The sequence below is a fragment of the Leuresthes tenuis genome, unplaced genomic scaffold, assembly GCF_036924035.1.
Source record: "Leuresthes tenuis unplaced genomic scaffold, fLeuTen1.0.hap1 SCAF_1, whole genome shotgun sequence".
Lineage (NCBI taxonomy): Eukaryota > Metazoa > Chordata > Actinopteri > Atheriniformes > Atherinopsidae > Leuresthes > Leuresthes tenuis.
In genome coordinates this window covers 7626714-7650653 of record NW_027325355.1, presented here as the reverse complement: position 1 = coordinate 7650653, position 23940 = coordinate 7626714, and the positions used below count along the sequence as shown (strand labels likewise).

Below are 23940 nucleotides of genomic sequence, written 5' to 3'. Positions count from 1 at the left end.
AGAGGAAATCCCTGTAATGGCTGTTGAAAATAAAAATATGAAATTAGTTACAAACTGAGTGGTGTACTCATAAACTCAGACCTTAAACACAGATCCAATAATAAGAGAAAAGTTCAGCTTTTAAAGATCTTTTGTCAGATTGTGCTTAAATTTCAGAGCCAGTCTCTCAATGTCCTCATGTGTAGTTTTGTGGGTGTGACGGAAACTTTAGTAATGCACAGAGTCAGTTATTTTCTTCTGAGGATATAAGAGGCTTTTAGAATAAAATCTTGCAAGAGAGAACAACACAGTACAAAATACAGAGTTGTTCTGACAACTGTGGCAAAGACACTTCAGTTATAATGCACATTGTTGCGTCATCACTCCTTGGGTATAGTTGAGTGTTCTTATCGAGTCTACCTTTCCTCCCCAACCACAGTCAAGGTTACACAGACTGCAAGTACCAGCTCCCCTTCTATCCTCTTTAAAGTGCAGCTTTATCACAGCATACGATGTCCTCGGGAGAAAAGAGAAAAACAGGATATGTTGCTATCTTGCAGGAGGCCATCTGCAGGTTATACACAGTAACACTGAGTACAATGCATGTAAGAATTAAGGGCAGAATTTAGAATGTAGGCAGGGAACACCTCGCCAGTCCATCACAGGGCCACACAGAGACAGACGGTGCTAACCACCACGCCAACGTGAACCATACCTGAATTCTATGAGAATAAATCCTTTGATCTTTACAAGAGAAGATCTGTTTTTCAAATTTTAATTTTCCTTCCGGCTGGGGGGAATTAGGCAGAACACCTCATATTTAGAAATATGAGGTGAAGTAAAGTTCTTCACAGAGGAAAAACAACACCTGAAAGGATTCAGGCATTAAATGACAATTCAAACTGTTGGAAAATACTGTTTAAATAATTAGATCAAAAGTTTCAAGCATCACACACCAAAGAAAACACCCTTCAGAAAGTTAAAAAGTCATTTCTTTATTGTGATGATGAAGAACATCCAAAAAAAAAGCAACACGGCACACAAAGCAGTCATTTTGTTTGAACTGAACGTGCAGCTGAAGACAGTATTTCAGAAATGATGTTCAGTGGTGATATGAGCCACGGCATCATCATAGTCCAGTCCCTCATCTTCCTCATTTTGTGGAGACGTTGTCATGGAAACAGGTGGTTTCCTTCCTGCAGAATTTAGAAAACATTTTTCTTACTTTTGAATATTTGAAATCACTGTAATGTAACACGTACGGCGTTTCACAGTAATTATTATCAATAATTATTATCAATAATTATCTAAAAGAATTTAATGACTTAATAATCAGCTCAACCTTTTAACTGAAGCATGAAAAATAATGAAGATGTAGTTAAACTGAAGAATGAAGTTTGATGGTGTGAAAGCAGGAGTTTGATTAATGAAGTAACAGTTTTAAATAAGCTCAGTTGGAAGCAGTGTCTCAGTCATAGTTACATCCTGTTATGATTTTACAGCAATAAGCTGCGGCTGTGCTGTTAGTAAAGTCACTCCTGATTATCCCCAGGTCTGCTGCTTTGTGCTAATTTGTTGACTGCTTCAGTCATCGCTGAGATGAACTGGTTGTTCATAAAAAACATGTTGGTAGAACACTTGGAGACTTCCCCTGACTCTTGAGTTTTTAAATCACCATGATGTCAGTGTGAGTGGAGCTTTACCTGTTGGTCTGTGTCGATACAAAGACACCACGAGGACGGTGGAGATCAGGTACGGAGCGCAGACCAGGATGTGGCGCCACGTCCAGCGCAGTCGGCGTTGGTTCAGAAACCTTGAGAGCTGGAAGAAAAACAAACACAAACACAGCTCATCGGAAGTTCTAAAATCCCATCCGTTAACAGTCACATCACGGAACAAACGTCATCCTGTACCGACTAAACGAGGAGCACTGTGTCCTGTGGACAACAAACAGGAAGGTTGTTTGAGCAGCTCTGTTTTTATAAGCATACAAAGTCTTTGTGTTTCAAACACCCATAAAAAAAGGCTCTTAACCTTTTGGGGCTTGTCCAGGATTTGAAGATTTTACTTTTCTCACCGCAAATACAACTAAAGCTCGAGAACCCAACAGGTTTTTGATTGGTCAGTCAGGTATTTCATCTCAAAGGCAGTCAAAATGTACAATAGAGACCAAATGGAAGGAAGCACTGCAGCTGAGAGAGTTTTTTATTTTGTGCCAAGAACAGAAGAAAAATAAACTGGTTTGTTGAAGAGCTGTTGTGCTTCAAATGTCATGGTGGTGCAGTAAGATATGGGTCAGATGTGCAGATAACAACTTCATGTAAAAAATAAATATGGTATATTCTGTGTACCAACAGATGGAGTTCTGCAGTGGGGAAGAAAAACTAAATATGATTCATATTTTCATTTGCCAGCGTTGATCTTTACCTCTTATCAGCAGCCAGCTGGGTGGAGACTTTTTGTGAATGCTGATGTTACACATGTAGAGGCCTTCATCAGACCTGGTAACATGGTGGAGGGTCATGTGACCTGTAGGCTCAGTCCTGATGGAGGAGCCATCTTTATAGAAAGCAGCTGGGAGGTTGGAGGAAGTGGTCTTTGTTCCATTTTTTATTTGACAGCTCAGAGTGACGTCATCTCCCTCCATCACAGGGAGGGCAGGGCTCTGCAGGATCACTGGGTTGTCTGAACATAGGATGAAAAAATGTGTTTTTTTGTGTGTTTGATATGAAAGGATAGAAGTACATCACAAATTATAATCAGTTGCAAACATTTCTGCCTAATCAGAGCAGACTGGGCCCTGTGGGAGGAAACAGACTTAAAGAAAGAGGAGCAAACATTTTAAACATTGAAGACTGCACATCTGTTCTAATTTACCTCCACAATAAGTTAATAATCATGTAAATGAGTGTTGTATGGGTTTGGGTTCCACTGGTCCTACCGGTTATAGAGATATTGACGGAGTTGCTCCGCTGCTTTGCAGGAGATTCACACCAGTAGATTCCAGAGTCCTGCTTTTTGGCTATTTCTATGGTACATTCAGCAGAATTCTGGATCCCCAATCCCTTACCACAGCTGGACAGAATGCCGTTATGCAAGAGGAACCTTTGAATCCTCCATCCATGAGAGCTGCTGTTGTTGCTGCAGCTCAGGGACAGTTTGTCATACTCAAACAGCTGAGACGAGTCTGGAGACACTGTCAGAAATGGTGGTTTGGAATCATCTGGGATCAGAGAAAGAGTGGAACTTAGGGTGTACAGCAGCGCTTCCTTAAATGTTCCCGACAGACTCCCAAATACTGTGGAAGCAGTTTATCATTACTGCAGACTTACTGTACATGTGTGCAGACACTGGTTATCTGATGGACTCTTACTGGAAAGCATTATGTTGACGTCTAACCCAACATGATCTCATGTCATATCAAATAAATAAAGCCCAACTTACGGTATATTCTGTGTACCAACAGATGGAGTTCTGCAGTGGGGAAGAAAAACTAAATATGATTCATATTTTCATTTGCCAGCATTGATCTTTACCTCTTATCAGCAGCCAGCTGGGTGGAGACTTTTTGTGAATGCTGATGTTACACGTGTAGAGGCCTTCATCAGACCTGGTAACATGGTGGAGGGTCATGTGACCTGTAGGCTCAGTCCCGATGGAGGAGCCATCTTTATAGAAAGCAGCTGGGAGGTTGGAGGAAGTGGTCTTTGTTCCATTTTTTATTTGACAGCTCAGAGTGACGTTATCTCCCTCCATCACAGGGAGGGCAGGACTCTGCAGGATCACTGAATGTTGTTGACGTTCTGAAAAATGTGTTTGTTTTGAAATTAATGAGACAAAAAGAGACTTGGAGACAAAAGCGACACATGCCGGAGGCTGAAATGAGTGCAGTAAAATAAAGATAAAGGAAAAATTCAGGATCTGAACATGAAAATATGTGTTTTTTGTATGTTTGATATGAAAGGATAGAAGTACACCTGAAAATGGTCTGAGCAATAATAAAGTCAATTCTGCAACAGAATTTATGTCTGAACTAACTGGATGTAATGAGGCTGACTCTGCTTAAAACATACTGATACCCTGTTCCAGCCCTGCTCCACTTCATCCACTGACCTGTCAGACACAGCAGCTTCTGTCACATGTGTCTCTGTCTTCCTGTCTGTGCAGGACTTTGTGCCCAAGCACTCAGTTCCTGGGTTTTACTGGGTCGGTTTGTCTGATTGGAGGACTGTGAAGTGGGAGTGGGTGAGCCAGACACCGTACACTGTGGAGCGCAGGTATGTTACCATGGAAACGTGTTCTTTCTGATCCAGGTTTTATCTGCAGTTGTGTTGTGATGTGATGACTTCAAATGAAAAATTCAGTCTCTATCAGGCCAGAATTTGCCTCAAAACATAAATATTTCCAGGCAGTTCCAGTGGGGAAAAGACCTGGATCAGGCTGGATCATATATCCCATCTGGCCTGGGAACATTTCAGGAGCCCCTAGGAGGAGCTGGAGAGTGTCGCTGGGCAGAGGGATGTCTGGGTGTCCCTCATGGACCTGTTGGCTCTGCGACCCAACTTTGTATAAGTGGCAGATGATGGATGGATGAACCTCTGAAATATAAACTTTTAAAATGTTTTCTCTGGCCTTTCTTGGCATTGATGGTGTTTTTGTTGCTGTCAAATATCAGATTTGAACTGAACTGCATGTTAACGTGTGAAGGTTGTGGTCTGTGTCCTCTGAGCTGAATCCTCTCACAGAGATTCACTTCTCCTTGTTGGAACCCGTTTCCTTTACAGCAGCTCATGTGTATCACCTGTAAGTGGCTGGATGTGTGTCTTTAGAGGAGATTAAAGAGTCTCACCAGTGACAGTGATGTTGATGGCGTTGCTGCTGTCTCTGTGTTTGGATTCACACCAATACACTCCGCTGTCATCGGGCTTCAGCGACTTCACGCTGCAGGTGGAGGAGGTCTGGGTGCCCCATCCGACGCCACACTGAGACACCCTGGGAACATCCCATTTGTGTTAGTCATCCACACTCAGGCATTTATCTCATTGTTGGCAGAAGACTTCTGATCAGAGGTGTGGAGTCAGAGGGTTAGATGTGTTTTCTCACCCTGCAGCACACACACACACACACACACACACACACACACACACACACACACACACACACACACACACAAGGGATGTAACAGTTACCGGTATTACAGTAAATCGTGGTGAAATGTTACATGATAAAGATGACCCTTTATGTTTGAATTAATCTCATTATCTCGGTGGATTATGGGGATATGTAATAACAGCGTCAAGAGAACCAGTACGTTCAGGGACTTTTCCCTGTTTTATACGGCATTGTGGTTTGTTAGGATGAGGCATAATACAAGATTCAACCATCAAGAACACTTCATTATAGAACATAAAACATCCCCATGTGTGCATTTCTGGGCCTTTACTGTGACACCTGTTAACATGTGACACTAAGCTGTCACTTTAGATTTGGCAGCGTTGCCTCGTCGTCTCTTAGCGCTGTTTAATGATCTCATCTGTCAGGCTCACAAAACAGGAAGTCGATAAGCTTCTGAGGCCTTATCTTCACAGCGCAGTGCAGGAGTGTGTGATGAGCAACACACATTTACTCACCTAAGGCAGATGAAATCAGTTGCCGTGGCCGACAATAAAGAAGCAATCCTCAGAGTCAGAAAGCAGATGCCTATGAGGTCTGACTGCACAGAGTTTGTGATCTGAGCAGTCAAACTCTCTCTGCTGTGACATGAGTGTTGTGCTGGTGAACTCACTTTGTGGTGGATCTCCACACTGTCCATTCACCGGGGCCGAGCTGCTCGCAGCTGATGGAGACGTCCTCATACTCGAAATACTGAGACCAGCTGGGAGTGACCGTCAGGGAGGCTGACGGAGACAAAAAGACAGATTACCATCTTTTCTTTCACTGTATTCTGCTGATGGTGCATGTTTTAAAGGCTCACTTCACTTCTCCGTGTGATTTACAATAACTGGTGATTTTTTTTTCCATCAGCCAGATGCTCATGTACTAAATCTCATTAGGAACAAACATTTCCTCTTCAGATACCTTTGAGTTAAGATGGATGGAAACTTTAACTTAAAACATGTCTCTCTTACTTACACAGTACATTTCCTTACTGTTCTCAGAGGTTCAGACAAACATGTGCAGCCTGAGCTGACAAACACTAAAAGAAACTCACCTGTCTGCAGGACTGAAATGGACCTACATGAGGTTAATATCAAACACGACACCCAGAAACTCTTTGGCTGTTTTCAGTGTATTTTTGGACTTTTTTGTCTGTGGATGAATCTGAGCAGATTTCATTCAGAGTTCATCCGGCTGCTTCTGGCCTCTGTCTCCTCATCAGTAAACATTACTCTTTAGAAGCCATTTAAAGCCATTCTCCTCAGGGTGAAGCCTCTGTATTCGCTCTGTGAGGTTTTCTCCTCAGGGTGAAGCCTCTGTATTCGCTCTTTGAGGTTTTCTCCTCAGGGTGAAGCTTCTGTATTCGCTCTGTGAGGTTTTCTCCTCAGGGTGAAGCCTCTGTATTCGCTCTGTGAGGTTTTCTCCTCAGGGTGAAGCTTCTGTATTCGCTCTGTGAGGTTTTCTCCTCAGGGTGAAGCCTCTGTATTCGCTCTGTGAGGTTTTCTCCTCAGGGTGAAGCCTCTGTATTCGCTCTGTGAGGTTTTCTCCTCAGGGTGAAGCCTCTGTATTCGCTCTGTGAGGTTTTCTCCTCAGGGTGAAGCCTCTGTATTCGCTCTGTGAGGTTTTCTCCTCAGGGTGAAGCCTCTGTATTCGCTCTGTGAGGTTTTCTCCTCAGGGTGAAGCCTCTGTATTCGCTCTGTGAGGTTTTCTCCTCAGGGTGAAGCCTCTGTATTCGCTCTGTGAGGTTTTCTCCTCAGGGTGAAGCCTCTGTATTCGCTCTGTGAAGTTTTCTCCTCACAGTAGGCTTTGATAATTATTAACTGATTGTTATGAAGGAATTTATCTGGACCAAGTGAAATAATTCTGCTGCTGTTTTCTGTGGCATTTTTGTTCTGAATGAACCAAACTGTAGATTTGACCTCTCCTAATGTTTCTGTAACCTCCCAGTTGTTAGGTTGGTGTATAGTTGGTGACAGTTTATTTAAAGAATCCAAACTATCTGCTTTTTGTGGACCCTTCCATCCATCCTGATACCCTACTGTAATTACTTTGTGTCCCTTTTAATGACTTTTTTTTATCTTCCTCCAATAGTCTCATCATGGTGTCTTCATTTCTGGACTGAAGATCAGTGGCAGCAGGTCTTATGGAGGGATGAATCCTCCCCAGAGCCCGGACCTCAACATTATTGAACTAGTGTGGGATCATCTTGACAGGAAACGGAATTAAGGCAGCCTTTTTGCACATACTGTATGACAAAATTCTAAAGGGTTGTCGTCAACTCATTCAAATAACGATAAACTTGATACGCCGCCTGTACACTCAAAGTTTTAAGTGCAATAGATGGAAAAAAGCAACGAACAAACTGATCCTTTTGTCTGCCACAAATGACTGGCAAAAAAAAACTGCATCAGCAGGCAACAAACCGCCAGACAGGAAGTGATGAGAGGTGGGCAGCACGCATGAAAGTTCCTCAAAAAGAGTATCAAATAAACTAATATTTACAGTGTAATCCGGACACGTGTCCAGTTTAGAACTGGGCACGACACTTTAAACACACACACAAGGGTCCAAACTTACCATGACTGGCAGACGTCTGGCAGGAGCTCAACAGCACTGAAACATCAAAGTTAAGCCACAGTGTGAGCACAGTGACAGACATGCATCTGAGTCACACACTTCTTCTACTTCATCAGCTGTCACTGAGACCTCAAAGTGTCGCGCTTTAAATCTTCAGCTGAATCAGAGAGCTGGTCCGCTCATATCTGACTTTTGGCTTTACAAACATCAGTCACAGGATTGTTTCTGATTATAATCATTAGTTGTTTTGTCTACTTACAGAGAACAAGCAGAGCTGTCTTCATCGTGTCTGCTGGCTGAAGACTGACCGTGTTGTAACATATGTGGCGGCAACATCCTGTAATGCAAACCACAAGTGGGTATGACGGAGATGATAGTGCAGCACAATATGATAACACTTAATCTGACTATAACCATCACTTACCTACGCTGTCATGTTACAGAAATATCTGCTTTCTGCTGCTTATGTGTATCTGAACTGAGAGTCCCGAGAAAAAAGCCTCACCTCCTGTTTCTGTTCTTAAATCCGCTCATTGAATCAGCTGCTTCAGTAAAATACTTTAATAAAAGGAAATCAAACTATTTCCACATCTCATAATTCAGAGAACAGGAGAGTTGTGCTGATATGAATGCACAGAGCTGACAGTCAACACTGATCTGCTTGTTGTGTCTGATGCAGATTAGATATCTGATTCTACTTATAACATGACAACACAATTTATCTTCTTACTTTCAACATCCACCAATGAGCTGTGACATTCAGACATTCTGTGTGATTCTGTGTGGCTCATGCAGCCAAAACAGTTCTGATTGGCCCCAGTATGGACTGAGATTTGCAGCTGATCCTTTGTGAGGCCCAGTATCTGTTCAATGGTCTGATTATCTTCAGAAGGATAAGCAGCACGTTGAGCAGAAGGAGTGAATCTAGCTCAGCTGATGAAAGTGCTGAAGCTAAAGTAGTTTGGGTCTCGTCTGTTTCTGACCAAGCTGGTCTTTTGGGTCAAAATGGTGTTTTGGTCACATGATTTAAAATGTGAATAGTTTGAGTTTGAGGTGAAGACTCAAAGTAGGCGTTACATATGTGATGCCTGAGGCCACGTGCTCGTTTGGATGTTTTTTTCCAGATTAATAAACTGAAGACTTTCTTTAAACTTTGTTTAAAACCATCCGTCTTCTCTGACCAAACTGTGGACATTACTGTCCTCAGAGGTGAGTTCCTTCTCTTTGAGATGCAGGTGAACTGCTGAGGAGCAGGTTGTCCTGTGTGGGGCCATGTTGTTGTCAAGTGATTGTTTAGTTTCAACTGTTTAAAGGTTAAGGCTCTCCTCGCTGCACTGGCCTGCAGACACAACACTGCTCAGTTTGTGTTTACTTTCTGTCAGAGTGTGTTGTTGGCTTTGAAATGAGTCAGATTTACCATGTTTCTGATGTATATGGTGTAGAGGACCCAGATGTGGAACAGCAGCAGTCAAATAATGTGTGGCTAAAATATTTATAAAGAAAATAAGCAAAAAGCGCAGGTAAAAATAATTGAAGAACACAAAAAGAAAAAATACGACACAGCAAAGAAACCAGAAAATTACAGAAGAGGAGAATTATAATGATGGCAGAAACAGCAAGGATCTGACAGAAGGTGAGATAAACCAAGGGCTACTACCTACTTCCAGCAGGATAATGCACCATGTCACAAAGCTCAGATCATCTCAAACTGGTTTCTTGAACATGACAATGAGTTCACTGTGCTCCAATGGCCTCCACAGTCACCGGGTCTCAATTCAATGCAGCCGACAAATCAGCAACAACTGTGTGATGCTATCATGGCTCCAACCTTTTACTAGCAAGGTGTACCGAATAAAGTGGCCGGTGACTGTATAAACCAATTAATTTCAATCCAATCATAATCCAAACAAATCAAATGCAGTTATTTTCAAATGAGTCCAACTCAAAAAAACAAAGTTTCCTATTTAAGGAAACCAACAGATTTCACTGATATCAGTAAATTGATCATTTCAAGTCTTATTTGGACTTCTTTGAGAACATATCCCATAAAATGTCTCATATATCTCAAAATTTAGAATTTCAAACGTTAAACATCTCTTTGTTTTCTTGTATTGACATTTCTGACTCGTCTCCTGTGTGAAATGCTGGAGATGAGCTTCTGTAGTCTCAGTATCAGGTGACGCTGGCTGTAATGAACATGCAACACTTCCTACGGGTAGCAAAGCAAAGAATAAGCATACATCCAAACATCTTCTGCAGCTTCATTTAGCTGATTCATTGTGAGTGGTTCATTTAGCCAATCGCAGCCTGGCACATGGCAGACCTGAAGCTAAGACAAAAACACAGAACAGGACAAAGAATGCAAAACGGTCACAGAGACATTGCACTACCCTCCTATCATTACTTCAGTGTATGGAAACTGGACCTGATGTGATGTATAAAATTAGCATTGATGTGAAATTCAGGACCAAAGGTTTCTCAGCATGTAACTGGATAGTTAGTTATTCATTTCACCCTATAGTGAAATTAATTTAGAGGTTTTAATTTTGTGAATGATTGCTTTCTTGGATCATACATAAGGTTATATATGTCCAACATGTGATTTACTTTGTCCTTGGAGTTATATCGAAGGCTGAATATCTTGTGAAGGATTCAAAGATATTCCAAGTGATTCCTGCGTCCAGTATAGAGCTTCTAGTGTTTTTATAGCTGTGAAGCACACTCACAGACCTGTGAAGTGGCTTTAGGCAGCCAGCCACAGCTATAAATAGTTTCTCCTTCAGGTTAAATCCTCCAAAATGAACCAGCAGGAAGGTGACTGATCACCAGACAAACAAAACAGACAAAACAGCTGAAGCTGCATTACAGACAATAAGAGATGTGGAAGCAGCATCAAAGCTGAAAAATGGGAACTTTAAACCTCGTTGGATGAGAAATGAAATGTGCTGAAGAGCAGGATTTCTACACACGTCAGTCATCATCATGATGTGAGTGTTCAGCTGCATAGAAACAGAAGAAGAAGAAGCTCCACTTTAAGACTGTGTGATTCCAGTGATGATCCAGCATCGATCACTTCCAGTTTCTGGAGAATTTGTTTAAAAAAAGATGCTTTCTGGTGAATTGATTTGATTGTGGATGTTAAGTGTTTCAGCGCCCCCTGCAGGTTGTAGAGAGAAGAGAAAAAGCTTACAGCACCTGGTATTCCCAGGCGGTCTCCCATCCAAATACTAACCAGGCCCCCTGCTTAGCTTTCGAGATCGGGATGTTCAGGGTGGTGTGGCCGTAAGCAAAAGTCACCGTAACAAATATCTATTATATAGCTGCTTGAACCATATGTTTCTTTTATTTTTTCACCTAATTGGCTTGAGGGGCTGATGCTGATCCTGCACATGTTCTTCTCTCTTGTGTTGGTTCTCTGCAGCTGAAAGTGAGACTCTCAGATAACTTAGTGTCTGTCGACCTCTTCTGTTCCCTGTGTGTAGTTTTGTGTTCAGCGTCACACAGAGAGACCGAGGCTGCTTCGTTAGATGAAATCATCACAAATTGCTCATTTTTAAACAGGTACATTCACTTCATATTCATATTTTAGAAGTCAGAACACAGTGATAGATGTTGTTTCAGCATCTATAAAAAGCTGATTTGTGACTGATTCTCTCGCTTACGGCCATACCACCCTGAACACGCCCGATCTCGTCCGATCTCGGAAGTTAAGCAGGGTCGGGCCTGGTTAGTACTTGGATGGGAGACCGCCTGGGAATACCAGGTGCTGTAAGCTTTTTACACCTGCAGGAGGCGCTGCTTCATGACATACTTCACATCAGGAAGGAAATCACTCAAATAAATTCACTTTTCAATCTTTGTCAAACACTGGAAATGAGCGCACACATAAAACTCATTTAGGTCACTCTGTCATATCATCTTCCAGCACTGCTCAGCTCACAGTGACTTCATCTGTCTCAATTCTTCTGGATACCAAACACACACAAATATTATTGTCTCACATTAGTCTGCAGACTGTTAACAGATCTTCCTGCAGTCTGCAGATTCATCCCATTTCCTTCCTTCCTAAGAATCCCTGCTGATATCCAAGGTGCTGATCCCAGATCTGCTCAGATGTCCCAGGTTCTCCTCTGCTTTTATCCTCACACACTGAACTGTCCAGAACCAGAACCCACTGATGTGGGCTCAGAAATAAAGTTTCCAATGTTTTCCAAACACAAATGAATAAATTACAGAGATTTACTGAGGCCAGATAGAAAAAGTGCACGTGCAGCCACTTTAAACTGTCAAACAGGCAACTTTATATCTAACAGCAAACACTGAGAGCTGCTCTGCAGAATAAATACTTTTACTGGTGGAAGTGTTAGTAAATGTTGCTGATGACACTTTGATTCTTTTGCCTGAGTGAGGTTTTAGATTCAGAACTTTTACTGGGAGTTGAATATTTCTCAGTGTGGCATCAGTGCTTGTAAAGGATCTACACCACTGTCACCTGACTCAAAATCAACACTAATCAAATTGAAAGAAGTTCATAATCAGCTTTTTTAAGTGAATTATAAGCTAAAGGCTTCCTCTTTGCCCCAGGTTAGGGCTAAGCTGATCCGGGTCAGGGGGTAAGTTGCATCGTCTGGGGGTGAACTGACCATCAAACTGAATCTAAATCAAAGCCATAAGAAATTTCAACCATAACTTACCTCTTTGAAAAACTGATTTAAAAGTCCATTATTGTTTTGTAAGTGGTCATATTCTTTTTCTTCAGGATAACTTCACATTGAATCTGATTAAAAAAAAAATGTCATTAAAGTTGGAATCTTCCCTGAACCAGAAATGCTGAAGTGGAATGAATGAATAAATGTCACCAAAACTTTCCATCCTTCCACTTTCTTTAAATCATGGTTTCAGGGGGAGTGGAGCCTATCTGTCACAGAAACTCTTCAACATTCCAGTCTAATAACAAGTCTGAAACTAAAGCAAAAACTGCAGCCCCAAAAGAACATTGGCATGATATAGGCTGTGTCAAATGCAAAAGCAGTCCCTGTTTCCCTTTTTGGAACTCATCCTTTCTAAGGACAAAGTAAAATGTATGAGGATCAAACACAACAAGTACCTGGGACATGTCAACAGATCCAGGAAATCCAGGAACCAGCAAACTGAGAGCCAAAGAGAAACTGAGGCGTCTGCCAACAAATCAGCAGCAGCTGAAGCTGATCAACTTCCTGATGTGTCATGAGGTGATCACATGTTTCAACTAAAGACATCAAATAACAGCTGAAGCTGCATTACAGACAATAAGAGATGTGGAAGCAGCATCAAAGCTGAAAAATGGGAACTTTAAACCTCGTTGGATGAGAAATGAAATGTGCTGAAGAGCAGGATTTCTACACATGTCAGTCATCATCATGATGTGAGTGTTCAGCTGCATAGAAACAGAAGAAGAAGAAGCTCCACTTTAAGACTGTGTGATTCCAGTGATGATCCAGCATCGATCACTTCCAGTTTCTGGAGAATTTGTTTAAAAAAAGAAGCTTTCTGGTGAATTGATTTGATTGTGGATGTGAAGTGTGTCAGCGCCCCCTGCAGGTTGTAGAGAGAAGAGAAAAAGCTTACAGCGCCTGTTATTCCCAGGCGGTCTCCCATCCAAATACTAACCAGGCCCCCTGCTTAGCTTTCGGGATCGGGATGTTCAGGGTGGTGTGGCCGTAAGCAAAAGTCACCGTAACAAATATATATTATATAGCTGCTTGAACCATATGTTCCTTTTAGTTTTTCACCTAATTGGCTTGAGAGGCTGATGTTGATCCTGCACATGTTATTCTCTCGTGTTGGTTCTCTGCAGCTGAAAGTGAGACTCTCAGATAACTTAGTGTCTGTCGACCTCTTCTGTTCCCTGTGTGTAGTTTTGTGTTCAGCGTCACACAGAGAGAGCGAGGCTGCTTAGTTAGATGAAATCATCACGAATTGCTCATCTTTAAACAGTTACATCATATTCTAGAAGTCAGAACACAGTAACAGATATTGTTTCAGCATCTATTAAAAGCTGATTTGTGACTAACTCTCTCGCTTACGGCCATACCACCCTGAACACGCCCGATCTCGGAAGCTAAGCAGGGTCGGGCCTGGTTAGTACTTGGATGGCAGACCGCCTGGGAATACCAGGTGCTGTAAGCTTTTTACACCTGCAGGAGGCGCTGCTGCTCACTCCACACGGACAGCTTCTTGACATACTTCACATCAGGAAGGAAATCACTCAAATAAATTCACTTTTCAATCTTTGTCAAACACTGGAAATGAGCGCACACATAAACCTCATTTAGGTCACTCTGTCATATCATCTTCCAGCACTGCTCAGCTCACAGTGACTTCATCTGTCTGAATTCTTCTGGATACCAAACACACACAAATATTATTGTCTCACATTAGTCTGCAGACTGTTAACAGATCTTCCTGCAGTCTGCAGATTCATCCCATTTCCTTCCTTCCTAAGAATCCCTGCTGATATCCAAGGTGCTGATCCCAGATCTGCTCAGATGTCCCAGGTTCTCCTCTGCTTTTATCCTCACACACTGAACTGTCTCCTCATCTATGTTTTAACAACCAGAACCCACTGATGTGGGCTCAGAAATAAAGTTTCTAATGTTTTCCAAACACAAATGAATAAATTACAGAGATTTACTGAGGCCAGATAGAAAAAGTGCACGTGCAGCCACTTTAAACTGTCAAACAGGCAACTTTATATCTAACAGCAAACACTGAGAGCTGCTCTGCAGAATAAATACTTTTACTGGTGGAAGTGTTAGTAAATGTTGCTGATGACACTTTGATTATTTTATCTGAGTGAGGTTTTAGATGCAGAGGCCCAAAAAATACTGAGGTCATGAGTCAGAACTTCTAGTCGGGTTCAGGGGCTCCCCTGGAAATTTATTTAATTCCGTTATTTAAATCTGTCCATTTTCAGAGTCTTGGCTGCTCCAGAGAGTTGGCGCTCAGATCCCGGCCGGCAGAAATTGCTGCTCCTTGATTGGATGATTGGTTGGCCCATGGGTGGGCACCGGGTTAATTGTGCAGGCTTTTGAGTAGTTCTCCTTGTTGCTGATTGTTACCATGGGATTGTTTTTCCTGTTTCCTTCTCCTTTGGCTTCTGTGTCCAAATTCCAAATGGAGAGCATGGAAAAATATATGCATTGCAAATTAATATGCAAGAAGAAACCAAATAGATTCAATTAGTGACACACAGAGGTGAGAAGGTAAATAGCACAGACCCTCTCAGCTGTATGTTTCACTTTTTCAACATTAACCAATTTAAGCCCTCTCTTTGGAATTGGTCAATCACACACTCTGGTGTGACTGGATAACTGACTAACCTCATTCACTCATCTTCTTTGCAGAACACAACCATGACAGCGCACACCTGAAGGTTCCACCGAGATTTTAACTCGGATCACTGGATTCAAAGTCCAGAGTGCTGACCTTTCGGCCAAAAATGGGGCAAAAGGGACTGCCCGAAAGGGGGGAAAAGGAAAAAAAGAGGAAGGAGAGGGGGGAAAGAGAGAAAAAGAAAAGGAGAAAAAAGGAGGAAAACGTACACTATATCCACTTTTCTCTATTCTCTTATCTTCTCAACATTGTTTACACACACCTCTGCACTTATTGCAAGGTTTATCATCTGTTTAATTTTCATGTTTCTTGTGGGATTCGAACCTGTATTGTGGCAACACCCCAACATACCACAGTGCTTTGGACGTTACTAAAGCCTACTGTAGGGGGCAGCACACAAAATGTGTATAACTGTAAATGTAAATAAGTCTCCCATCATTTTTCCCCTCTTTTTTTGGTACACTCAATTATTTGAGAGACTAGTGTTATAATTGGCTTTGATCTTAGACATTATAAATTCATATTCTGTATTTTCCTAAATGTTCCTAGCTGGTACTTTTCCACTCTGCTCATACTGCACAATCGATGACCTTAAAAGGGTCCAAGACTTTAGAATGACATAAAAAACTGGGTCAGACAAAATATCTCTAGTAGAGTAGATAGGTCTGGTACATTAGATCCACGCCTAAAACAGCACTCACACATACACACACATTGTTTATCACATCCACAGAACACAACAAGGACAGCAGCTGGCCTGATCAGGCCACTAAAAACTGGCCAATTATACTCTGACAAGTGTGAAAACAACTTCTGGGAGATAAAGCTGAATATAAATATGGAATGCTTCTTGATATCGGGGCTCGGCCTGACGGATTTCCTGCGGGAGCTCTGGCACTCCGAGTCCAGCTGCAATATACTTTACATGTGACCACTAATAAATACTTTTTTAATAAACGATTTCTCCAGCTTGTTCTTGGGCTTCCAATGAAAAAATCGGGCTAACACTAGCTATCTATCTGTATCACTATTTGTGCAACACAAGTGAATGAAACAAATTCCAAATTGAGCAAAGAAAGTATTTTTAAAAAATCTTTGGTTGAGACAAAGAGTGTTGGGTTTTATTAATAAATGTAAAATAATTCTCCAAGTAATTCTGGCTTCACTTTTGACAATTGCATTAAATGGATGTCACTCACACTCACTGTCGTCCTGTTTTGCAAATGGAAATTAAATAAATTAAATTAAATAAAAACTGTTCTCGGTTCAAGTAAAATTATCAAACTTTATTAACATTGTAACAATAATCACACAGTAACAGACGTGCAATCATCTGCGAACAGACAGACAGACAGACAGACACTTAATGTAAACTTAACGCTGCAGTTAAAACGCCGCATGAAATGGAAGCTGTCCAAGCGCACTGCAGACCTCCATGGGTGGAAGAGTTTGACCACTGAAGACACACCTGTGAAAAACAAAGTCAGCCGCTGCCCAATTGCCAGTACCCCTCCTCCCACAAGTGGAGTGGTAACAGTGTGTGTGTGTGTGGCACACAGTTTTTCAAACGTATATTTGATAAAGAATTTTATCATTTTCACCCACCTGACTGGCTGCAGCAGTCCCGGTCAACATAGATGACCTCAGGTTCAGCTTGGCCCGCATTCTTGTATCGAGTGACGATGCCATGGCACAACTCTTCCAACCCTGCACCTTCACCCGTCGTCAGAACAGAGTTCAGAACCTGGCCAAACTCGTTGCCGATGTTTGTCATCCATGCAGCACTGTCCCCAATAGCGCCAGCCAGCTTCTTGGTGATCTGTAAAACAAACACTACTTTCAAACTGTTTGTTGTAATTATACACATGTGCGTGTGTCAAACCGACATTCACGCACTTGCACCTGTTATCATATTCCTCTTTTTTTTTGGGGGGGGGGGGGGGCAATAAATATAGCTTTCCCAGTGATAACTACTAATACAACCGATTCTCCGCAACAACCAAAAGATTCATCACACACAAGGCCTTGAAATTGATTTTGGTCAAGACAGACACATTTGATGACAATGTGGGGGAGGAGGTTTCAGAATATGAAGATCAAATTCAGAGTCTGACAGTGACTTTTAGAAGAGGATGACATTAATCATCAGCTATCTCCTAAATGAGAATGAACCACAGCTAGACAGCAGCAGGCCCCAGGACCAAGTGGTCAGCAGCCAAGCTGAGATTGATATCTTACTTATGTTTTGTAAATGTTCAAAGTTGTAAAAAAGTTGTAAATGAATAATACATGATAGTTATACCAAAAAACTTGTTGTTTATATTGCTTGAAATTGGGTTGAAGTAAACATCTGTAGAGTATTTTAACATAAAATTGTTTGATTGTGTTGAATTAAAAACCCCAAAAATGCAGCGGGTCCACCAGACCAACAAACATTGCTTGAGTAACAAAAATATGACCAGAAAACAAGGGTTAATACATCTGGACACATCTGTCTGCTCTGCTCAAACACATAACCAGGCTCCGTTACCAGAGTGGAGAAAACGCCACAGATAGCCGATTAATTACTATTGCACTGACGGACAATAAATGCAAAAAAAGATAGTTCAAATCTTAAGGCTTTCCCCGAGGAATCGGCCGAGTTTATATGGCAAATAAACAAAAAAATAAGTTACTATTTGTCTTCTGATTCTGTCATATCACTAACATCCCCACCGTCGCCACACAATGCTGGTATGAACAGCGACGCTATTACAGGCAGAACTTCCATTGGCAAAATGGCTACGATTGTTAAACCGTGGGACAAACAATATGCAATTTAATCTTCCGTCCTCTCGGCACTTTATCCAAGTTGTATTTCAACTTCCTTGTAACGTAGCCATTTTGCCAATGGAAGTTCTGCCTGTAATAGCGTCGCTGTTCATCTTTTTTTGCATTTTTGTCCGTCAGTGCAATAGTAATTAATCGGCTATCTGTGGCGTTTTCTCCACTCTGGTAACGGAGCCTGGTTATGTGTTTGAGCAGAGCAGACAGATGTGTCCAGATGTATTAACCCTTGTTTTCTGGTCATATTTTTGTTACTCAAGCAATGTTTGTTGGTCTGGTGGACCCGCTGCATTTTTGGGGTTTTTAATTCAACACAATCAAACAATTTTATGTTAAAATACTCTACAGATGTTTACTTCATCCCAATTTCAAGCAATATAAACAACAAGGTTTTTTGGTATAACTATCATGTATTATTCATTTACAACTTTTTTACAACTTTGAACATTTACAAAACATAAGTAAGATCTCAATCTCAGCTCGGCTGCTGACCACTTGGTCCTGGGGCCTGCTGCTGTCTAGCTGTGGTTCATTCTCATTTAGGAGATAGCTGATGATTAATGTCATCCTCTTCTAAAAGTCACTGTCAGACTCTGAATTAGATCTTCATATTCTGAAACCTCCTCCCCCACATTGTCATCAAATGTGTCTGTCTTGACCAAAATCAATTTCAAGGCCTTGTGTGCGATGAATCTTTTGGTTGTTGCGGAGAATCGGTTGTATTAGTAGTTATCACTGGGAAAGCTATATTTATTGCCCCCCCCCCCAAAAAAAAGAGGAATATGATAACAGGTGCAAGTGCTTGAATGTCGGTTTGACACACGCACATATGTATAATTACAACAAACAGTTTGAAAGTAGTGTTTGTTTTACAGATCACCAAGAAGCTGGCTGGCGCTATTGGGGACAGTGCTGCATGGATGACAAACATCGGCAACGAGTTTGGCCAGGTTCTGAACTCTGTTCTGACGACGGGTGAAGGTGCAGGGTTGGAAGAGTTGTGCCATGGCATCGTCACTCGATACAAGAATGCGGGCCAAGCTGAACCTGAGGTCATCTATGTTGACCGGGACTGCTGCAGCCAGTCAGGTGGGTAAAAATGATAAAATTCTTTATCAAATATACGTTTGAAAAACTGTGTGCCACACACACACACACTGTTACCACTCCACTTGTGGGAGGAGGGGTACTGGCAATTGGGCAGCGGCTGACTTTGTTTTTCACAGGTGTGTCTTCAGTGGTCAAACTCTTCCACCCATGGAGGTCTGCAGTGCGCTTGGACAGCTTCCATTTCATGCGGCGTTTTAACTGCGGCGTTAAGTTTACATTAAGTGTCTGTCTGTCTGTTCGCAGATGATTGCTCGTCTGTTACTGTGTGATTATTGTTACAATGTTAATAAAGTTTGATCATTTTACTTGAACCAAGAACAGCCTTCACATTTTTATTTAATTTCCATTTGCAAAACAGGACGACAGTGAGTGTGAGTGACATCCATTTAATGCAATTGTCAAAAGTGAAGCCGGAATTACTTGGAGAATTATTTTACATTTATTAATAAAACCCAACACTCTTTGTCTCAACCAAAGATTTTTTAAAAATACTTTCTTTGCTCAATTTGGAATTTGTTTCATTCACTTGTGTTGCACAAATAGTGATACAGATAGATAGCTAGTGTTAGCCCGGTTTTTTCATTGGAAGCCCAAGAACAAGCTGGAGAAATCGTTTATTAAAAAAGTATTTATCAGTGGTCACATAGTAAAGTATATTGCAGCTGGACTCGGATTGCCAGAGCTCCCGCAGGAAATCCGTCAGGCCAAGCCCCGATATCCGGAAACATGTCATATTTATATTCAGCTTTATCTCACAGAAGTTGTTTTCACACTTGTCAGAGTATAATTGGCCAGTTTTGAGTGGCATGATCAGGCCAGCTGCTGTCCTTGTTGTGTTCTTTGGATGTGAGAAACAATGTGTGTGTGTGTGTGAGTGCTGTTTTAGGCGTGGATCTAATGTACCAGACCTATCTACTCTACTAGAGATGTTTTGTCTGACCCAGTTGTTTATGTCATTCTAAAGTCTTGGACCCTTTTAAGGTCATCGATTGTGCAGTATGAGCAGAGTGGAAAAGTACCAGCTAGGAACATTTAGGAAAATACAGAATATGAATTTATAATGTCTAAGATCAAAGCCAATTATAACACTAGTCTCTCAAATAATTGAGTGTACCAAAAAAAGAGGGGAAAAATGATGGGAGACTTATTTACATTTACAGTTATACACATTTTGTGTGCTGCCCCCTACAGTAGGCTTTAGTAACGTCCAAAGCACTGTGGTATGTTGGGGTGTTGCCACAATACAGGTTCGAATCCCACAAGAAACATGAAAATTAAATGGATGATAAACCTTGCAATAAGTGCAGAGGTGTGTGTAAACAATGTTGAGAAGATAAGAGAATAGAGAAAAGTGGATATAGTGTACGTTTTCTTCCTTTTTTTCTCCTTTTCTTTTTCTCTCTCCCCCCCCCCTCCTTCCTCTTTTTTTCCTTTTCCCCCCTTTCGGGCAGTCCCTTTTGCCCCATTTTTGGCCGAAAGGTCAGCACTCTGGACTTTGAATCCAGTGATCCGAGTTCAAATCTCGGTGGAACCTTCAGGTGTTTGCTGTCATGTTTGTGTTCTGGAAAGAAGATGAGTGGATGAGGTTAGTCAGTTGTCAAGTCACACCAGAGTGTGTGATTGACCAATTCCAAAGAGAGGGCTTAAATTGGTTAATGTTGAAAAAGTGAAACATTCAGCTGAGAGGGTCTGTGCTATTTGCCTTCTCACCTCTGGGTGTCACTAATTGAATCTATTTGATTTCTTCTTCCATATTAATTTGCAATGCATATATTTTTCCATGCTCTCCATTTGGAATTTGGACACAGAAGCCAAAGGAGAAGGAAACAGGAAAAACAATCCCATGGTAACAATCAGCGACAAGGAGAACTACTCAAAAGCCTGCACAATTAACCCGGTGCCCACCCATGGACCAACCAATCATCCAATTAAGGAGCAGCAATTTCTGCTTGCCGGAATCTGAGCGCACAAGTTGGTACTGATTTAGGAAAAAGAGGATTGTACAATTTTACTCCTTGGTATGGATACTCTTTCAAAAAAGTCCAAAAAATAAAATATGTGGTTGATAAAACTGTGTGACTCAGTCCTTCAACACAAAAGGCAGGCAAAGGAAAATCAGCTGTCCTCTGCATCTAATCATGGGAGGATGGCCTGACTACGATCAGGGACCTGAGCAGCAAAGAATAGATAGACATGATAAATAGTTATATATATGTACACACTAGTCTCCAATACTACTATGATAAAAAGAGATCCAATGTACAGGTCCAAGTTGTACAGGAATGTGTTGTAGAAATTTGTTCTATATTTTTGTTGTAAATCCACAACAGGTTTCATCATCTGCTAATCCTGGAGGAGACACTAGTTGTAAAAGAATTTATTAATACATAAAAATGCTTATATTATAAGACTGAAACACCCTTGAACAGCAGATCACTGTAAAGACATACATATAATATTGTGATTATGTCAGTGGAAATGTAAAGTCAACAATATTGTTGACTTTACATTTCTTTTAACATCTTGTAAAAATATAACAATGTAAACATAAAAACAGCAACCTCAAAACAAGACATAGCATGTTACCTGGATGGAAAACCATGCGTCTCTACAGCCTGTTGTTATTGGCAGCGTGTCGGTACATGATCTTTGTGAGCATTTGGAAAACATAAACCCCACAGAAACACATTAAACATTAACTACAATAATATAAGAATAATAAATGAATGAACTATTGTTCCATGTCTGATAGACATAAAGCTATACTTACCTTTCTGGCATGTAGCACAGCACTTAGTAAAAATTTAAACATGAACAACTCCCCCTCCCTCCAAAGTCTCACCCTCTTCCCCCAGCCTGACCTGTGACGCTCCCCTCCTCCCTGACGTGTGAGGTGAGAAAGTGATGGTGCGTTCCATCTCCCCCGGATGTCGGAGCGGAGAATGTTGTCAAGTTATCAGCGGTCCAGTTACCACGTCCATCAAGGCTATTCTTGTGCTTGCCGTGTCCGAATATAAACAACTTGTGATCTACCAGGCTAATGTTAGCACGGCCTGCGTTGTAGTTTGCGTGTAGTTTCAACACCTGGTGGCTTGCTTTTACATTTTAGTGCGCCATAAGCTTATTAGGAGCATTTTAAGATTACAAAAGAAAAGTGTAGAATTGCCAGAAAGAAAAGTATAGCTTTAACAAAATTAAGTTGAATATTATATCACACACTATAATCTCCATGGGGACACTGACCTTTCTTAAAGAAACATCTATTCCAAACATTACCACACCACATCTGTGAAATAAAAATGTATCAATTGTTTAATGCAGCTACATCGTGGTCCATTACACCAGATTCCAGAACTCTGCAGAATGTATGCCATAGACCATTTTTTAAATCAATATATAAATATATAATGTCCATGTGATGTCCTTTGCTGTCAGCTTACCTGATCAACTTGTGGTTGGTATCTTTATGTACGAGTGACAGAGGAGCTGCGACATTGTAGGTCCTTCTCACAACACATCCGAGGCTTGTCATTCTCTGTAGTATTCCTTGACTATCAACCCGGTGCATCGAATCCCACACTCTGTCCACTGAACTCTGTGGCCTAAAGCCCTAAGACGACCTTTTACCATTCTGTGACCTGTAGGAAAAGAAGTGAAAACCACTTTTATTTAAGATATATTGATTGATAATCATGTGAACAAACAATTTAGGCATTTAACTTTTTCTCAGGTATACATGCTATGATGACCGTTGTTATGATAATGTCCAGGACTCTCCACTAAGGCACAGACTAGAAAATTGAAAAAATAATATCGATAGCCTTTAGGCTATAAAAATAGCAGTCATTAAAGTAGCCGGCCCTCAGCTAGACTTAGTTGTGGAGGCTATATGGCCGGCAGCCGGTGCCTGTGGAAAGCCCTGTCATTTCAAATGTTACTTTTATGACACAAATCTTTTTATAATGCTATGGACAAGTGCATGATATAATGCAAAGAAAAACTTTCTGTAAAAAGCACCAACCCAAATTCTGGGAGTCTTGCTTGATGGCAGAGACCAAGCTGTCAAGTTCATCATCTGTCATTTTACTGTAGCCTTCCCTTTTTGAGAGGCCCCACTGTCGCATTCTGCGTTTCAGTGTTCTCACTGATACACCAGCAGTGTGGAAATACAGGGGGCAGAGAGGTCAATTTCAATCAAATGCTGGACGTGGTCTTTGGAAAAAAACATATGCCGGCTTGTTCACAGATACGAGACTTGTGTTCTTTTCACTGATTTTTACTGTGGTCTTCATCGTCGGCTTTCACCACAAGTACACCGTAGAACTGATAAAACACAAATGATGTACAAATATTACATTACACATGCCTCAACTAAAAGAAAATATATTATTTAAAAACATAAACTTATATACCACTTCGGCCTGCAAGTGGACAAACCGGTAAACTTAAAACCGCTTATGGTCTTCGTTGATTGCTTTCTTAATTGGATCCATATCAATGATACCAGTTTACCGGACCGCTTTTTAAAACCGGAAGTGACATCACGGTCACCTTAAACTAAACTTATCAAGTTTTAACTTTTAACTTTTACCTAACACCAAATGTTATTAACTATATCCTTTAAACATTGCTAAACAATAAATATAAACATCAAAACACTTAAAACAAACGTGTTATACGGACTTCCTCTATGGCCATAAAATCATAGCTGCATCTAGTGGCGAAACATAAATATAACTGCCGTTAAATTGCTTATTTGACAGTTTAAAGTGGCTGCACGTGCACTTTTTCTATCTGGCCTCAGTACATTTCTGAAATGTATTAATTTGTGTTTGGAAAACATTGGCTTCTGAGCCCACATCAGTGGGTTCTGGTTGTTAACACATAGATGAGGAGACAGTTCAGTGTGTGAGGATA

At 41.2% G+C, this 23940-nt stretch overlaps 1 protein-coding gene, 1 non-coding gene and 1 pseudogene across 2 annotated transcripts in view; all 3 read left to right on the top strand.

Annotated features, from left to right (window-relative positions):
* Nucleotides 1-23940, top strand: part of LOC140291582 (NLR family CARD domain-containing protein 3-like) — a 531700-nt gene that overhangs the window by 277984 nt on the left and 229776 nt on the right. The window lies entirely within an intron of this gene.
* On the top strand, nt 11370-11488 carry LOC140296653 (5S ribosomal RNA). Its single transcript, XR_011912984.1, has one exon. It is a non-coding gene; the product is annotated as a 5S ribosomal RNA (ribosomal RNA).
* On the top strand, nt 13773-13881 carry LOC140299188 (5S ribosomal RNA; annotated as a pseudogene).